General features: G+C 45.2%; 1 long non-coding RNA gene across 1 annotated transcript; it reads right to left on the bottom strand.

The window, feature by feature from the left end:
* Positions 1–11310: 11310 nt before the first annotated feature.
* LOC309653713 lies at positions 11311–16693 on the bottom strand. Its single transcript, XR_014259406.1, has 3 exons — positions 16615–16693; positions 15383–15480; positions 11311–11374 (listed from the first exon to the last, which is right to left on the bottom strand). It is a non-coding gene; the product is annotated as an uncharacterized lncRNA (long non-coding RNA).
* Positions 16694–17107: the final 414 nt, after the last annotated feature.

Raw genomic sequence — 17107 nt, 5'->3', positions numbered from 1 at the left:
AGCAGCTGCTAGATGCCTGGCCCTTTTTGGGGTTCAGCAGTGATCAAGACAGGAAGAGTCCTGCTTTCATGAACCACGTAGTGGGGAGGAGAGACGGGTGCAACTTGGGTGAGTGATTTCACCTTGCTGGACCTCTGTTTTGTCATCTGGAAAATGGGATGGGTGTTCCTCCTTTTCTGGGATTGTCCAGCCCTCACATTCTCTGATTCCATAAGAAGCATTTGTTTTCCTGTTTCTTTAAAATTCATTCAGGCCGTGAGCTGTGATGAATGTTGTTAGCTGCTCCCCAAATCACTCTATTCCCACCCTTTTCCTGTGATCAGGTCTTTCCCAAAACATGACTCACAGTCAGTCAAGTCACAGAACCTAAGGGGCACCCAGCAGAAAAATTCCAACCCTTGCTTCCCAGGAGCTCTGCGGTCTACCTGCCAGGTAAACTTAACTCACCTGGCACAAGGTGGCCATCCCTGGTTTCACATCAACATGATCTCAGGCACAAACCTCCTTGTTTTTCCATTTTGTCTTTAAGTTACTTGTTGAAACAACTGCACAAATATGACACAGATATAAAATCAGGCATCTTCTGCCCCCAGTGCCTACTAATAAATGATTTTCTGCCACTTTAATGATAAAGATAGAACATTTCAACATTCTGCTACCCTTATTATTTGTCATTTTTGTTGATATTTCTATTGACTACATCTTTCAATATTTTAACAATGGAACATTTATTTAGGGTGTTCCAGACCCAGCCTTTAGTGGTAAAGGTTTTGTTGTTATATTTCTATTATGTTTCCTTTAAAAATCTTTATCTTATTTAAATGGATTAAGTCAATTCTATAGGCATTTATCTTATGATATTGATGAAATTGATACATAGAGGGCAGTAGTACAAGTTGATTGGACTTGAGAACCTCTATTAGCACAGTTAAGTATAAATATTATCTATATGTAAACCAAAGTACAGGCCAAGTGAGATTCTCTGACTTTTTTCCACTGTCTGCCTCTCAAGCCTGTGAGAAATGGAATAGTTCTTGCCCTATCAGTAAACAAAGGATGTCACAGTCTTCAGCACTTGCATCCCTCCAATGTGAGCCAGCGGGCCCTGAGGCACTCAGGATATGCAAATACAGAATGCAGGCCCCAGAGAGCTGAGGTGCATATCAAAGGAAGGAATTCAGTGAGCCCAGGCAAAGAAAAGCGCCGCATTCCTCACCTTGGGAGAGCTGGTTTTCCTTAGTTAACAATCACCTTTTGATATTCCCCATTACCTGCGCCAGTCCCCTGCCCTGTCCCCACCCCCCGGTACTTTAGCTCAGGGAGGAAGGAGCGCAGAGGGACTCGGCTGAATAAGGGGCCTGCGCGCCTCGGGAGGAGTTTTCAGCCGCTTTCCCCACAGTCAGGAGGAGGGGCGTTGACGCTGCAGCCGGACCCTGAGCCTCCCTTGCCCCGTTTCCCCTCAGGACGCTCAGGCCGACCCCCTCCTCACGCCCAACAGGCCTCGTGAGCCAGGCCGAGGGCAGGGGCGAGAGGACGGACCGAAGTTCCCGGGGACCAGACGCTGGAGGCCGCTCTTTCTGCACAGCAGCGGCGGGTGGCAGCGAACCCCTGCCCCTCAGAAGCTGGTCTTGTGCTGCCGCCCGGGCACCGGACCAGGCGGAGGGTCGGCGCCCACTTACCCGGCCCGCCGTCCCCGCGACTGTCATGGCTTCGGCCGCCAGGGCACCTCCAGAGCCGGCAGCCTCAGTGAGGTCGCCCGCCCCTCGGGCTCTGGGGCAGTTCCGTGAAGGCGGAGGGAAGAGACCCCGCCTGAGCCGGGAGTTCCAGCTCTGAGGAAACGCGGGCTCTGTTCAGCGCGCTGTGGGTGGGACCGCTCTGCCCCGAGGCCTTCCGGGAGGGAGCGGGGCGGCGGGGGAGGGAGCCGCCAGGAGCGCAGGGCCCCGTCGGGGGTCCTGGAGGGGCGACCCGGCCTGGGGGCCATGCCCATTGTGGCCGCAGCCCAGGCCTTTTTCCTGGAATCCTACACAAAAAAATTAGAAAGATACTCAGTCTATAGTAAATACTCACAAATGACTGTTGCTGCTGTGCTCACTATTCTATTAAAGGTGTAAAATCCATAAAACACTTTAAGTTCAAAATTAAATATGAATTTTTACCTTTCTAATTATGTCTCTGATATTCACAGTTGTGGTCAATGAATCAGAGACTGTGGCATCACTAGTTAAAAATGAGCTTGTTAAAAAAATAGAACTCAGGCCCACCGGACCTACTGAATCACAATCTGCACTTTGACAATCTCCCCAGTGTACTCGTGTACCCATGAATAGTTGAAAGGTACATTTCTACCTCGACAGGTCTTTTCTCTATGAGAAATACACACATTTTATCCAGTTTGATATAAATAAAACACTCAAAAATGCACATGCCTGTGTTGAAACCATCATTTTATCATTTCTTTGCCAGACAAGTATAGTCTCTATACTGGTTTTGTGGATCACATGCCATACTCTTTTCTTGTAGTTAGAAATAAGGTAGAGAAAGTTACTTTGTAAAAAAATAATTATATATATATATATATATATATATATATATATATATATATATATGTATTAGTGGATAATTGAAGACACTCTTCTAAATTAAAACCTTCTCTTCACTTGCTGTTTTCTTCTTGGGTCATATTATGAACTCTTCCCGTGGCCACATGGCATGTGTACGTTTAATTTCAGGGACTGCTGACATTCCAGGATGTGGCCATAGATTTCTGTCAAGAGGAGTGAGAATGCGTGGACCAAGATCAATGGGAATTGTACAGGGATGTGATGTTAGAGAAGTATAGGAACCTGCTCTCCTTGGGTGAGGATACCTTCCTTCCAGAATTCCTTATCCAACCACAGGGTTTGGAGTCCTTCATTTGTAGAATGTCTCCTGGAATCTTCTGCTTCCTACAATAGGGTTTCAGATTGCAACGTTTCAGGAAAGATTGGGAGTTTGTGGGTATAATTTTTCTTATTCTTTTAAAATTGCAGCCTCCCTTTTAATATACTTTGTAACTGCTTGGGATGTGTCTATATGAACTGTGTACTATAGGCTTCTGTTATAGTCCTTACAATATTTATTGCCTTATTTTCTCTAACAATTTTCCATGGATTCTTTGGGCTTAAGGTATATTAAAAGTGAGACTGTGAATCTGGGACTTGCCCGGTGATGCAGTGATTAAGAATTCGCCTGCCAATGCAGGGGACCCGGTTCGATCCCCGGTCCGGGAAGATCTCACGTGCCACGGAACAACTAAGCCAGTGGGCCACAACTACTGAGTCTGCACGCCACAACTACTGAAGCCGGTGTGTCTTGATCCCGTGTGCCATTTATTTTTTGGAGAATAAAACCACTTCTGAGTGATTAAAATTTAGGCCAGCTAGTCAAAATGCTTTATCACCTGTTCTTCTAAAACACTGGTCAGTAAAACAAGTTTTACTAGGGATAACAGTGTAATTGTATTCTGGAGTTCATATGGGCAATATGGTTTATGACCTTGATGCTGGATCACGACATTTCAACGGTATAACTGCTATTAATTGTCTGTTTGTTCAACGATTAAAGTCTCACGTGACCTGACTTCAGACTGGAGTCATCCTGGTTGGTTTCTGTCTATAGCAGATTTCTTCCAGTATGAAAGGACAAGAGCAATACGGCTTCCTTTACAAAATGTCTTCAAACTAAATGATGATATAATCTACATTCAGTTAATTTATACATACCCTACTGTAGAACAGGGTTCGTTACGCTGGCAGAGCCCAGTAATTATGTAAAAATGAAACTTTTTCTGCACTGGTTCAAGTCCTCTTCCTAAGAATATGTTTATAATCAACATTCTTTCACAAATTACCCAATTTAATTCACCATAGCATTCCTCATATTAACTAAATGGAAAATCCTAGGCTATATACAAATCCAGAAAGGACCAAAAATCATCAGCCCCCATGGATGATTACAACCCATTGCTGAGGCATTCAAATTACTTATTAAAGAACCACTATGTCCATCAACATCATCAATTTATATATTATTGCCCCAATGCTAGCCTTAACCCTGGCTCTCACAACATGAATTCCTCTTCCCATATCTCATCCAGTAATTAGTATAAATGTAGGCATATTATTTCTATTAGCCATATCACACTTAGCCATTTAGTCCATCCTCAGATCTGGATGAACTTCACATTCAAAATACTCACTCACTGGAGCTCCAGGAACAATAGCACAGACGATCATCTCATATGAAGTAATGTAGCAGTTATACTATTCTCAGTCTTACTGGTAAATGGATCATTTACACTTTCAACAGTAATTATTACACAAGAACACCTATGACTAATTTTCTCCTGACCCCTACCCAGAATTTGATTATCTCCACAGTAGCAGAAATCCAGTGAAGTCCCACTTGATTTAACAGACGTAGAATCAAAACCTGTGCATGTCTTCAATGTAGAAAATGTAGCAGGCCCATTCACCCCGTCCTTCCTAGAGAATATATCAATTTCCCTATAATAAACATTTCCACAGCAATCTATTTTTAGGAGCATTCGACAATCCCTAGGTGCCAGAATTATAGATTCTTTCATCTTGTAAATATAGTTTTCTTTAAAAAATAATTTTTATAGTTTTACTACCTTTAAACAAAATGTACTCCATTGCTGTGGAATATTCCTTCATAGGAGCGTGCATGGTTCATTTCTGCATCCGTCTGTGATGGCCTTCAGGTTCCTTCAGGTTTGGCTCCTGTGGCTGCAAGTCCATGTCCGTGTGTCATGGTGCAGGGCTGGTGGGTTTGTGTTCAACTGGGAGGAGCACTGTGGGTCTCTGTGCACGGACTTCGCTATCTGTGGCCCGATTGCTTCAGAAGTGGTTGCATCCCCCCGTTGCATACCAGGCTTTCCATTGCTCCACATCCTGCTGATATTTGATACTATGTCTTTCATGTCTGCCATTCTGGTAGGTGTATGCACAGTATTTTGCTTATGGCTTTAATCCCTCTGTTGTTAGTGAAGTTGTACATTTTGTGGTATTCATGGACTATTTCCTGTTGTTTTTTGAAAAGTTTTAAAAATTGTGGTCTGGTACACATAACATAAAATGTATTATCTTAACCATTTTTAAATGCACATTTCAGGGTCAGGAAGTAATTCACACTGTTGTGCAAACCTGACCACCATCATCCTCCAGAACTTTTTCATCTTGCAAAATTGAAACAGTCCCCATTAAACACTCACTCGCCATTGTACCTCCCTCAGCCTCTGGCCCTCAACATCCTACTTTATGTCTCTATATTTCCGACTGCTCTAGGGGCCTTGTATGAGTGGATCAAGCACTGTTTGTTTTTTTGTGTCTAGCTTACATCACTGAGCATAATGCCCTCAAGGTTCATCCCTGCTGCATCCTGTGTCAGAACTGACTTCCTTTTTAGGCTGAATAGCATTCCCTTGTATTGATGGACCGTGTTTTTCTTCTCCATTCATCCATTAGTGGACACATGTAATATCTACATTCATTTCTACTGTCATAATATTTGTGGAATAAAATCAGAAAGTCCTATGAATCAAAGGTCATTTGCCGTTATCATTTTTCTTAAACTTTTTGTTGTGGAAAACATCAAGGCTAAGAAAAGGGGAAAATACATGTCAGCTTCACTTGTGTTCAGGAATTAATGCTTTACGGATTCACTTTATTCCCTGAGTGTGTGCTATGCGTGTGCATGTGCCTGTTTGCATACATATGCTGTGCATGTGCATAGGTATGTGCACTTGCACACATTAGTGTGTGCATGGGCATATCGGTGCATGTGTGTTCACATGCTAGTGTGTGAATATATTTGTGCTGTGCACGTGCATATGTTTGTGTGTGTGCTGTGCCTGCCTGTGCGCACACCTGTGTGTTTGCTGGAACCACTTGCAAGTTGGCTGCAGACTGAATTGTGCCCCAGGTATATCCGCACGCAGCTGCTCTAACAATCCTGCGTAGCCACGTAAAGGTCACAGGTCTCAGGGATTTAAATGGATGGAGCAGGATATCCTGACACAGAGTTTGTATTCCAATGACTGTCACTGTCTCAGTAACATCCTTCACACCTTCTTTAAGCCCCATTCAGGGTCCAGTTTAGACTCCCATTACATTCAGTCACCTGTCCCAGGTCCCCTAAAGCAACAATATCACCGTTGGAGAGCCCGACCAAGGCTGGGGGTGTCCCTCCTGTTGGCCTGGCCTCCAGGCCTTGCTCTTGGCTCCTGTTTTCTCATATCTCAGCCAGGCCCCGACTTGGATCGGGCCGCCACCTCTTTCCTCACAGGGTCCCATCGCCCAGTCAAGTGGGTTCATTCTCCCCAAACACAGCATCAGGAGTCGGGGGCTGACAGTCCCCACTGGGTCTCCTTCATGTGAGACCCTGTGCTGTTGAAAGAGCAGGCACCCTGCCCTCGGGGGTGGGGGACTGGGGAGCGACATGCGGCCCACGATGGGCAGGCGGGTCTCCGGGTGGGGCGAGCCAGTGTGCAAGGAGTTCCGCGGTGGGTTCTCCTCTCCAACGGCTTCTGTGCCCCTACCTCTCCCCGTGCCTCCCCTCGAAGACAGCGCGGTGCCCGGGTTGGGAACCATGGGAGCCGTCAGCCACCGCCCACTCTACACACACAGACAAACACACGCACACGCACAGGCACACGCTGCAGGGAAGCAGGACCTGAGTGCAGGGCTCTCAGAGGCCCTGAGCGCCCCGCCCGGAATCGGCCAGCCAAATGGACAGACCGGATCTCCCGGCCCGGACCATGCAGGACTCTCCTGACCTGGCTTCCAGTGTGGCCGCCTCCTTCTGGAAGCCTGGGAGGCTGGAATCAGGCCACTTCTTGTGTGTCCTGGCAGCAGACTGGGCTGCACTCTAAGAAGTTCGTGGCTCGCCCGTGGATCCTGACCATCAGGTGGCCAGAGAAATTGGGAACATTTCTGTTTTGCCTGTTGAAATGTTTAATGACAAAGATTTTGTTCAGTTTCCTGATGTGGGTGTCCAAAGATGAGAGACCCATGTGTGTGATCTGTACCCCCTATGAGATCAGCCCTAAGCTAGTTTAAACATGATCAAGTTGTGTCTACATGGTAGATTTAGACCTCTGCATGTCCTGTCTACTGATTATGTTTAGAGCTGACCATGTGTTGTCTATAATAAGAAGATTTAGAACTGACCATGTTCTGTGTACGCTAGGACTATGGGGACCTGGGTAGAGACCCGGCCTGGCCTCAGTACTGGGAAGCTCCGTGCCTGCATCTGAATGTCTGTGCTTAGATGTCTGGGGTCTGGAGCTGAGGTGGGCTTGTCTACGTAACAGCCTCTCTTCTGAGTGTGGTGACCTGGTCCTCCCAAGGGTCAGTGCTATGGTCGGGGCCTTAGTCTTAATCCCTGCAAGGTTCACCTTCCCTGGGGCTCATGGAGAATCCTCAGGAGGACTACCTGGCAATAATTCCAATTTACCAGCACGTGCATGGTGCATAGGGAAGCAGGTTTAGCTGATGAATTGATTGCAGGGCACGCAGATCGGGCAAAAGGCCGATGGGTGACAGCTGAGGCTGCTGCTGAGCTCTCCCTCCAGTCTACCGTCCCTACTCAGCAGAGTCCAGAGCTGCCCCTCGGCTTTCAGCCCTGCTGTCCTGTGCATTTCCTCAACATGTAAGTGAGGCGAGAAAGGACTGAGCATGCCAGCACCAGTGTCGTGTGTTCAACTCTAGTATGAAAGCTGTAAAAACAGTTAAAATCACACAGAACCAAAGTGAGAAGAGGAGGACTCCTCTGGGACAAGTGTGGGGAAAGGAGACCCACCTGACACTTTTTCCCATCCCAGGAGGTCCCAGGGACCCAGCTTGTTTCCACATTGGGGGAGCCCCCTGCAGAGCCATGGTGTCCTGACCAAGGGGACGTGTGACCCCAGGTGCAGGGTCTGGGGAGGTGAGGTCACCCTGGGACTGTGGACATGTGACCCAGGTGGAGGGGTCTGGGGAGGTGGGTCACCCTGGTGAGTGTGGATGTGTGACCCCAGGTATAGGGTGAGGGGACTGTGTGGGTCTCACCATACCTGCATGAGTCAGGATCACATGGATGGTGAGACCGCATATGCGCTCTTTGCCTGCAGTGTGTCCTGTCCCCTTTGAGATTTCCAACCTCTGCATTAAGGGTGTTGTCCTGATTAACCTGTGGTTCCTTTTCTTCTCTTCATCTTGTCAAAATCATATGAGGTCAGGCATGTTTGAGTGGGTTGCTGCTCTGTGTTCCGGTGAGTGACAACACTTGGTGGTATCATACTAATACTATAGCATATCATATGTCTAATCTATGGGGGTCACCACTGCCTGGGTCCCCCTGGACAGAGGTCAGGTGAGCACAGACTAGGCCCCCCAAAGAATGGTCTCCCACATGCTCTGTGAGGGTACCGTGATGGCCCCTAAGGTAGGGGACTGTGTCTGGGCCTCCGACATTTGTGATGAAGGGGAGTCGAAATGGAATCTCAGTTAACAAGACATTATTTTAAGAATTTATTTTAAGTGAAATAAAACACACGTCACATACCCTTTACCATCATCACCATTTTAAGTGCACGTTTCTGAGGCATCAGATAGATTCACTTTCTCGTGGAGCCATCACCACCATCCCTAGAACTATTCATCTTGCAAAACCAAAATTCCACAACCATGAAAGTCTCATTCCCCATTCCCTCCCACTGCCCCTGGCACCGACATCCACTTCAGTCCCTGAGTTGTCGATTCCAGGGCACCCACTGGAGTGGAATCCTGCAGTGTTTGCTGACGGGTCATTTTGGAAGAGCTGACTTTCAGTCTGAAGCTCTGCCTGTTCGCATCTGAAGAATCTGCATTTAAGGAGAGGGTGTATGAGGAAGGGGGTGTATGCGGGACAAAGGTGTCCGGGGTGCAGGTGAGCCAGGACCTGACCAGCTGCCTTTTGGGTCCTCTGGTCCCATCTCTTGGTCTGTGCCTCATCTGCATCATCACTGTCCCCGCTGGCACCGCTGGGGTGTTGTTGTCTGAGTGAGAGTCCCCTGGTGCCCCTGCTCTCCTCCCCTCCTCCTGCTGGTTGGGGAGGGAACTGCTTGCTGTGTGGTCTCTACTCCTGAGGCATGAAGGACCCTGTAGCATGGACCTGCAGAGTGTGGGGTGTGGTGCCAAGAGCATGGGGCCCACATAGGACACGACATCGGGGCGTGACAAGTGCTAGGGCTGCCTCATCACTGACAGGGAATGTTGCCCAGATCCTGCTCCAGAGGGCGTGGTGGGTGGCCTGGGACCCTAGAGGCCCCATTCCTATACTGGAGCTTGGAGAGTGCATCCCCATGGGCTGCAGATTCACCCCATATCTCAGCCATATCCCTCTGTCCTGTCTTTGAACTCAGGAAAACGAGCTCTCTTGTCCACAACATAGGCCTGGTCCTGTTGATATTAGGATTCTTTAAGTTAGGCGTCCTGGGATAGCAGCTCCTTTTAGGCCTGAGAAGGAACAACTCCGGAGTGTACAACAATTTCAGATGAAACTAATATTCAATGACTATCCCTAACTACTCGGTTGTTGACTTCTATTAGTCATTATGCTCCTGGTTTTAGCTCTGATGTGGGGATTACAGAGGAGTCAACATTTAAATCTTCGTAATCTGTGGATTTGTAGCTTCAGTATCATTACTGACCCATAGTTTTTTATGGTTTGGGAAGAGTTATTGATTTCATGTATCATGTAAAGGATTCACAATGATGATAGGGCAATTAAGATTACAATAATAGCTAGTAAATTGTTCACATTTTCTCTACCTGTGCATCTATTGTATGCATATGAGTTTAGATGTCAATATTAGTGAAATGATATAGAGGACTAGAGAACTTATTTTAAAAATCACTATTAATGTGTGACGAAGAAAATGTAAAAGTTCTTCCATAATCGGTGATGTTGTATCTTGAGAGCCTAGATGAAATTGATATGCCTTAGTGATATACAGGATTTTAGCCTATCATTTAACTTTGACAAAGCTACATCACTTTTTACTTTTATCTCATTTATTGAGGAAGACATAATTGTTATGGTGTTGGCTTGAAACTGGTTGAAAAGGACTTGAGTCCTTCCTTATTTTACATTTACATAGGTAGGATCTTGAAACGTAGGATATGGTGGAGGACATCCGTGTAACCATTCTAGGTTAGGAGTAGCAATTTCCACTGCTAAGACTTCTTGTTTAGACACAAATGCTTTTCAAAGTATGAAGATTATTAGCATTACTGCTGCTACTGAGATGAATGAGCCTAAAGACAAAATATTTCATGTTGTGTGTGCCTCAGGGTACTCAGACTAACGTAGTGACATCCCTGAGAGGCCACGAAAGTGCTGCAGGAAGTCATATTTACTACTACAAATATACTTGTGAAGTGAATTTTTGCTCATGCTGAGTTAACTGTATAACCTGAGAATAGTGGGAATCAGTGTAGGAAGCCTCCTATAATAGTGAAGACTGCTGCCATGGACATTAGGTCATGGAAGTGTGCTACTACATAGTATGTATCCTGGAGGACAATGTCTGGGGATGAGTTGGCTAAGATGATTCCTGTCAAACCACCTACTGTAAAAAGAAAACCTAAAGCCTAAAACTCATAATATAGTGGGAGGTCATATAGTATTCCCTCCGTGAACAGTTGCTAACCAGGGACTTCCCTGGTGACGCAGTGGTTAAGAATTCGCCTGCTAATGCAGGGGACACGGGTTCGAGCCCTTGTCTGGGAAGATTCCACATGCCGCGGAGCAAAAAGCCCGTGTGCCACAACTACTGAGCCTGCCCTCTAGAGCCCACAAGCCACAACTACTGAAGCCCACGCGCCTAGAGGCCGTGCTCTGCAACAAGAGAAGCCACTGCAATGAAAGGGCCGCACACCGCAACGAAGAGTAGCTGCCGCTCACCGCAACCAGAGAAAGCCCATGCGCAGCAAGCAAGACCCAACTCAGCCAAAAAAAAAAAAGAGAAGAAAAAGAAAAATTAAATAAAGAGTTGCTAATCAGCTAGATACTTTTACTCCTGTAGGGATAGAAGTAATTACGGTAGCTGATGCAAAGTATGCTCCTGAGTCCACAGCTATCCCTATGGTAAACATATGATGGGCCCACAAGAGAACTCCTAAAAAACCAGTGGACATGACTCATACTATTCCCAGATAGCTGAAAGGCAATTTTTGTCCTAAATAGTATGTAATGATATGTGAGTTTATAACAAACCCTGTTAGGCCATGAATACAGACTTCAGGGTGAGCAAAGTATCAAAAGAGGTGTTGGTATAGGATTCGGTCTCCTCCTGCAGGTTCAAAGAAAGTAATGTTTAGATATCTATCTCTTAACAGCATGGCAATTCTGGCTGCTTGGACTGAGATTGGTAATTATAGTAATATGGCTATAGTTGGGGAAGATTAAACAAATAATGATGTTTGTCATTGGGATATGACTGCTGGTTTTGTATTAAAGACTATAGTAAAAAAAAAAAAAAGACTATAGTAATAAAAGTAATAATAGCAAGAATTGAGGAGACACCTGCTAAATGTAAGGAGAAAACAGTTAGGTCGACAGAGTCTCCTGCATGAGCCAGATTGCAGGCTAGAGCTGAATACACGGTCCCACTGGTACCAGAACCAGCTTCTACTATTGGTGATATGAGTAGGAGTAAGAATGATGGGGGAAGTAGTCAAAAGTTTAAATGATTTATTGGGGGAAATGCTACTTCAGGTGTCCGAGTTATTAGTGGCCCAGGTCAGTTTTCAAAGCCTGCAATCATAACGGGTACAGCTATAAAGAAAACTATTACAAGTGCAGGGACTGTTATGACAACCTTTCAGATTTGGGCATCTCCAAGTAGCGGTCCAGGTCAGCATAGCTCAGCCTGGATTAATATAATTAAGGTGCTGCCTGCTACTCCAGCTCAAGCACCAAATAGTAAATATAAAATGCCGATATCTTTGTGATTTGTTGAAAATAATCAGCAGTGTATGAACAGAGGTAAAATGACTGAGTTAGCATTAGACTGTAAATCTAAAGACAGAGTTTGAGCCCTCTTTCTGGCAAACCCTGTGGTGAATCAACACATTCAATTCTAACTTCAGAGAAGCAGCTTCAATTCTGCCAGTGATTATCCTGCCGTTTTTTTTTTTTTTCTTTTTTTCTTTCTCAAATGAAGGAGAAGTAGACTGAAGCCAGTTGACTAGAGGATTTGCCTCTTAACTAAAGTTTCCTGGGGTTAAAACTCATCAATCTCGTAAAGATTTGGCTTCAATACAGTGTTTGCTTTACATTTAATTGATGTAGAATAAAGTCTTGCAATCCTTATTTTTAGGAATTAAGTAAATTTCACTTGTTTAGGGTTTTGAAAGCTCTTGGTCTGAACTAACCTAAATTCCTAGTCCAGCACCGATAGAATGGGTGTTGTGTGTAGTAACCGTGTGGGTATTATGATTGGTAATGATAGGAAGGTTATTTCTTTGTATGTTCAAATTGTTTTGTGTTTGTGTTGTTTAATGAAGGGAATATAGTTAGTGATGTGGAGTATGTTAGCTGCAAGTAGAAATATATGCTGAGGACTGCTATGATGGCTATTAGTGTTGGTAGAATGATGTTGTCGTTTGTGTTATCTCTTGGATAATTATTCATTTGGGTAGAAAGCCTGATAGTGATGGGCGATGTCCTAATGATACTGTAATGGTGAGGAAAATGATTGTGATGGGAGGTGTTTTATCTCATGTGTGTGATAATGATACTCTTGTAGTACATGATCTAGGCATAAATAAGAAGAAGATAGTGTTGTTATGATATAAATTAGTATGTTTAGGATTGTTATGATCTGAATATACATTATAATAGCTGTTATTCATCCTATATGGGCAATTGATGAGGAGGGTGTAATATTTTCCAGGTGAGTATGGCGAAGTCGGCCTCAGCCTCCAGCTATGATTTATAATATCACTATGATTAATAGTATATTTAGGTTGATGGATGGTGACATGTGGTATAAAACTGATAGGGTTGCAATTTTGTCATGTTGATAGCATCAGGTCTGCTGTTCATGGGATGCCTCGTGTGACTTCAGGCAATCAGAAGTGAAATGGGGAAAGTCCTACTTTTGTGACAAGGGCGATTGTCATGAGGGTGGATGCTGCTGGATTAAAGATTCTTGTTATTCATTGTGCTCTTTGACCAGAGTATATTAGATTAATGATAATAGCCATTATAAGTAGTATTGATGTGGTGGACTGTTTTAGGAAATATTTGTTGGATGCTTCTGTAGGTTATGGGTTCATGTGTTTTATTAGAATGGGGATACCATTAACCAGTGTGAGCTTGTTATACAATTATATTTCCTGAGAAAATGGTCAGTAGAATGATGGTAAAAACAATGAGAGTTTATTAGCACAGGAAGGATATACAAAAATATTTTGGGGGTATGGGCCTGAAGCTTACTTAGAGAACTTTACTATATAGCATGTGGTGTAATGTGGTAGGTAGCATGGAGAATGTAAAATTATTAGGAAGAATTCAATTCCAGGAATAAGAGCATTGAAACCTCTATGATTTACTCTATCAAAGAAACTCTTTTGTCAGACATATTTCTTAAATTTGTGGTGGGTTGCCTGGTATGATGACAAGTAGTGAAAACTCTCATATACATAAGGTTAATGTTAGTCGTAAAAAAACTTTTCATAAGAGATGTATGCGTTGATCATATCAAAATTGTAGGTAGGAGGCTCAAATTCATAGAAAGGAGATTGTTAGATGTGCTTTAATGATGACTTGGGCTGTATATAATTCTGGCACCTAGGGACTGTCGAATGCTCCTAAAAATAGATTGCTGTGGAAATGTTTATTATAGGGAAATTGACATATTCTCTAGGAGGGACGGGGTGAATGGGCCTGCTACATTTTCTACATTGAAGACATATACAGGTTTTGATGCTACTTCCGTTAAATCAAGTGGGGCTTCATTGGATTTCTGCTACTGCGGAGATAATCAAATTCTGGGTAGGGGTCAGGAGAAAATTAGTCATAGGTGTTCTTGTGTAATAATTACTGTTGAAAGTGTAAATGATCTATTTATCAGTAAGACTGAGAATAGAATAACTGCTACATTACTTCATATGAGATGATTGTCTGTGCTATTGTTCCTAGAGCTCCAGTGAGTGTGTATTATGAATGTGAAGTTCATCCAGATCTGAGGATGGAGTAAATGGCTAGGTGTGATGTGTCTAATAGAAATAATATGCCTACATTTATATTAATTAGTGGATAAGATATGGGAAGAGGAATTCATGTTGTGAGAGCCAGGGTTAAGGCTAGCATTGGGGTTAAGGCTAGCAAGAGAAGCCACCGCAATGAGAAGCCCGCGCACCGCAACAAAGAGTAGCCCCCGCTTGCCGCAACTAGAGAAAGCCTGCGCATAGCAACGAAGACCCAACGCAGCCAAAAACAAATTAATTAGTTAACTATTTTAAACAAAAGTACTATATCCTTCTGTACAGCTTCTCTGGGAAGAACAGAGAGATGGCGTAGGAGAGTGAGAAAGACCAATATTTAGTGCACATCTCTCATGCAGGTGCTCTGCTGGCTCAGATAGATTTATCCCCACTTTACAAAGGAGGAAATAATCTCACAGAGGTTTAGTAATTTTCCCAAAGCCAAACAGCTATGGAGTGGCAGAACCAAGATCTGAACCAAGTCTGTTACCTTCAAAGCCTAAGTCCTCATCACAACAAAACTCAATTAATATTTACATTTATCGAATTACATTGCAACCTGGGGAGTTCTTGGCACAATCCTGAATAAGAGTGAGAAAGAAAGAAATAGCATTGTTCCTACCGTCAACGCAAATTTTTGGAGCAGCTGCTAGATGCCTGGCCCTTTTTGGGGTTCAGCAGTGATCAAGACAGGAAGAGTCCTGCTTTCATGAACCACGTAGTGGGGAGGAGAGACGGGTGCAACTTGGGTGAGTGATTTCACCTTGCTGGACCTCTGTTTTGTCATCTGGAAAATGGGATGGGTGTTCCTCCTTTTCTGGGATTGTCCAGCCCTCACATTCTCTGATTCCATAAGAAGCATTTGTTTTCCTGTTTCTTTAAAATTCATTCAGGCCGTGAGCTGTGATGAATGTTGTTAGCTGCTCCCCAAATCACTCTATTCCCACCCTTTTCCTGTGATCAGGTCTTTCCCGAAACATGACTCACAGTCAGTCAAGTCACAGAACCTAAGGGGCACCCAGCAGAAAAATTCCAACCCTTGCTTCCCAGGAGCTCTGCGGTCTACCTGCCAGGTAAACTTAACTCACCTGGCACAAGGTGGCCATCCCTGGTTTCACATCAACATGATCTCAGGCACAAACCTCCTTGTTTTTCCATTTTGTCTTTAAGTTACTTGTTGAAACAACTGCACAAATATGACACAGATATAAAATCAGGCATCTTCTGCCCCCAGTGCCTACTAATAAATGATTTTCTGCCACTTTAATGATAAAGATAGAACATTTCAACATTCTGCTACCCTTATTATTTGTCATTTTTGTTGATATTTCTATTGACTACATCTTTCAATATTGTAACAATGGAACATTTATTTAGGGTGTTCCAGACCCAGCCTTTAGTGGTAAAGGTTTTGTTGTTATATTTCTATTATACTTCCTTTAAAAATCTTTATCCTATTTAAATGGATTAAGTCAATTCTATAGGCATTTATCTTATGATATTGATGAAATTGATACATAGAGGGCAGTAGTACAAGTTGATTGGACTTGAGAACCTCTATTAGCACAGTTAAGTATAAATATTATCTATATGTAAACCAAAGTACAGGCCGAGTGAGATTCTCTGACTTTTTTCCACTGTCTGCCCCTCAAGCCTGTGAGAAATGGAATAGTTCTTGCCCTATCAGTAAACAAAGGATGTCACAGTCTTCAGCACTTGCAGCCCTCCAATGTGAGCCGGCGGGCCCTGAGGCACTCAGGATATGCAAATACAGAATGCAGGCCCCAGAGAGCTGAGGTGCATATCAAAGGAAGGAATTCAGTGAGCCCAGGCAAAGAAAAGCGCCGCATTCCTCACCTTGGGAGAGCTGGTTTTCCTTAGTTAACAATCACCTTTTGATATTCCCCATTACCTGCGCCAGTTCCCTGCCCTGTCCCCTCCCCCCGGTACTTTAGCTCAGGGAGGAAGGAGCGCAGAGGGACTCGGCTGAATAAGGGGCCTGCGCGCCTCGGGAGGAGTTTTCAGCCGCTTTCCCCGCAGTCGGGAAGAGGGGCGCTGACGCTGCAGCCGGACCCTGAGCCTCCCTTGCCCCGTTTCCCCTCAGGACGCTCAGGCCGACCCCCTCCTCACGCCCAACAGGCCTCACGAGCCAGGACGAGGGCAGGGGCGAGAGGACGGACCGAAGTTCCCGGGGACCAGACGCTGGAGGCCGCTCTTTCTGCACAGCAGCGGCGGGTGGCAGCGAACCCCTGCCCCTCAGAAGCTGGTCTTGTGCTGCCGCCCGGGCACCGGACCAGGCGGAGGGTCGGCGCCCACTTACCCAGCCCGCCGTCCCCGCGACTGTCATGGCTTCGGCCGCCGGGGCACCTCCAGAGCCGGCAGCCTCAGTGAGGTCGCCCTCCCCTCGGGCTGCGGGGCAGTTCCGTGAAGGCGGAGGGAAGAGACCCCGCCTGAGCCGGGAGTTCCAGCTCTGAGGAAACGCGGGCTCTGTTCAGCGCGCAGTGGGTGGGACCGCTCTGCCCCGAGGCCTTCCGGGAGGGAGCGGGGCGGCGGGGGAGGGAGCCGCCAGGAGCGCAGGGCCCCGTCGGGGGTCATGGAGGGGCGACCCGGCCTGGGGGCCATGCCCATTGTGGCCGCAGCCCAGGCCTTTTTCCTGGAATCCTACACAAAAAAATTAGAAAGATACACAGTCTATAGTAAATACTCACAAATGATTGTTGCTGCTGTGCTCACTATTCTATTAAAGGTGTAAAATCCATAAAACACTTTAAGTTCAAAATTAAATATGAATTTTTACCTTTCTAATTATGTCT

Source organism: Balaenoptera physalus (assembly GCF_965194825.1).
Source record: "Balaenoptera physalus genome assembly, contig: HAP1_SCAFFOLD_1002, whole genome shotgun sequence".
NCBI classification, from domain to species: domain Eukaryota; kingdom Metazoa; phylum Chordata; class Mammalia; order Artiodactyla; family Balaenopteridae; genus Balaenoptera; species Balaenoptera physalus.
The sequence above is the reverse complement of the archived record's forward strand: the minus strand, read 5'-3'. Positions and strand labels throughout refer to the sequence as shown.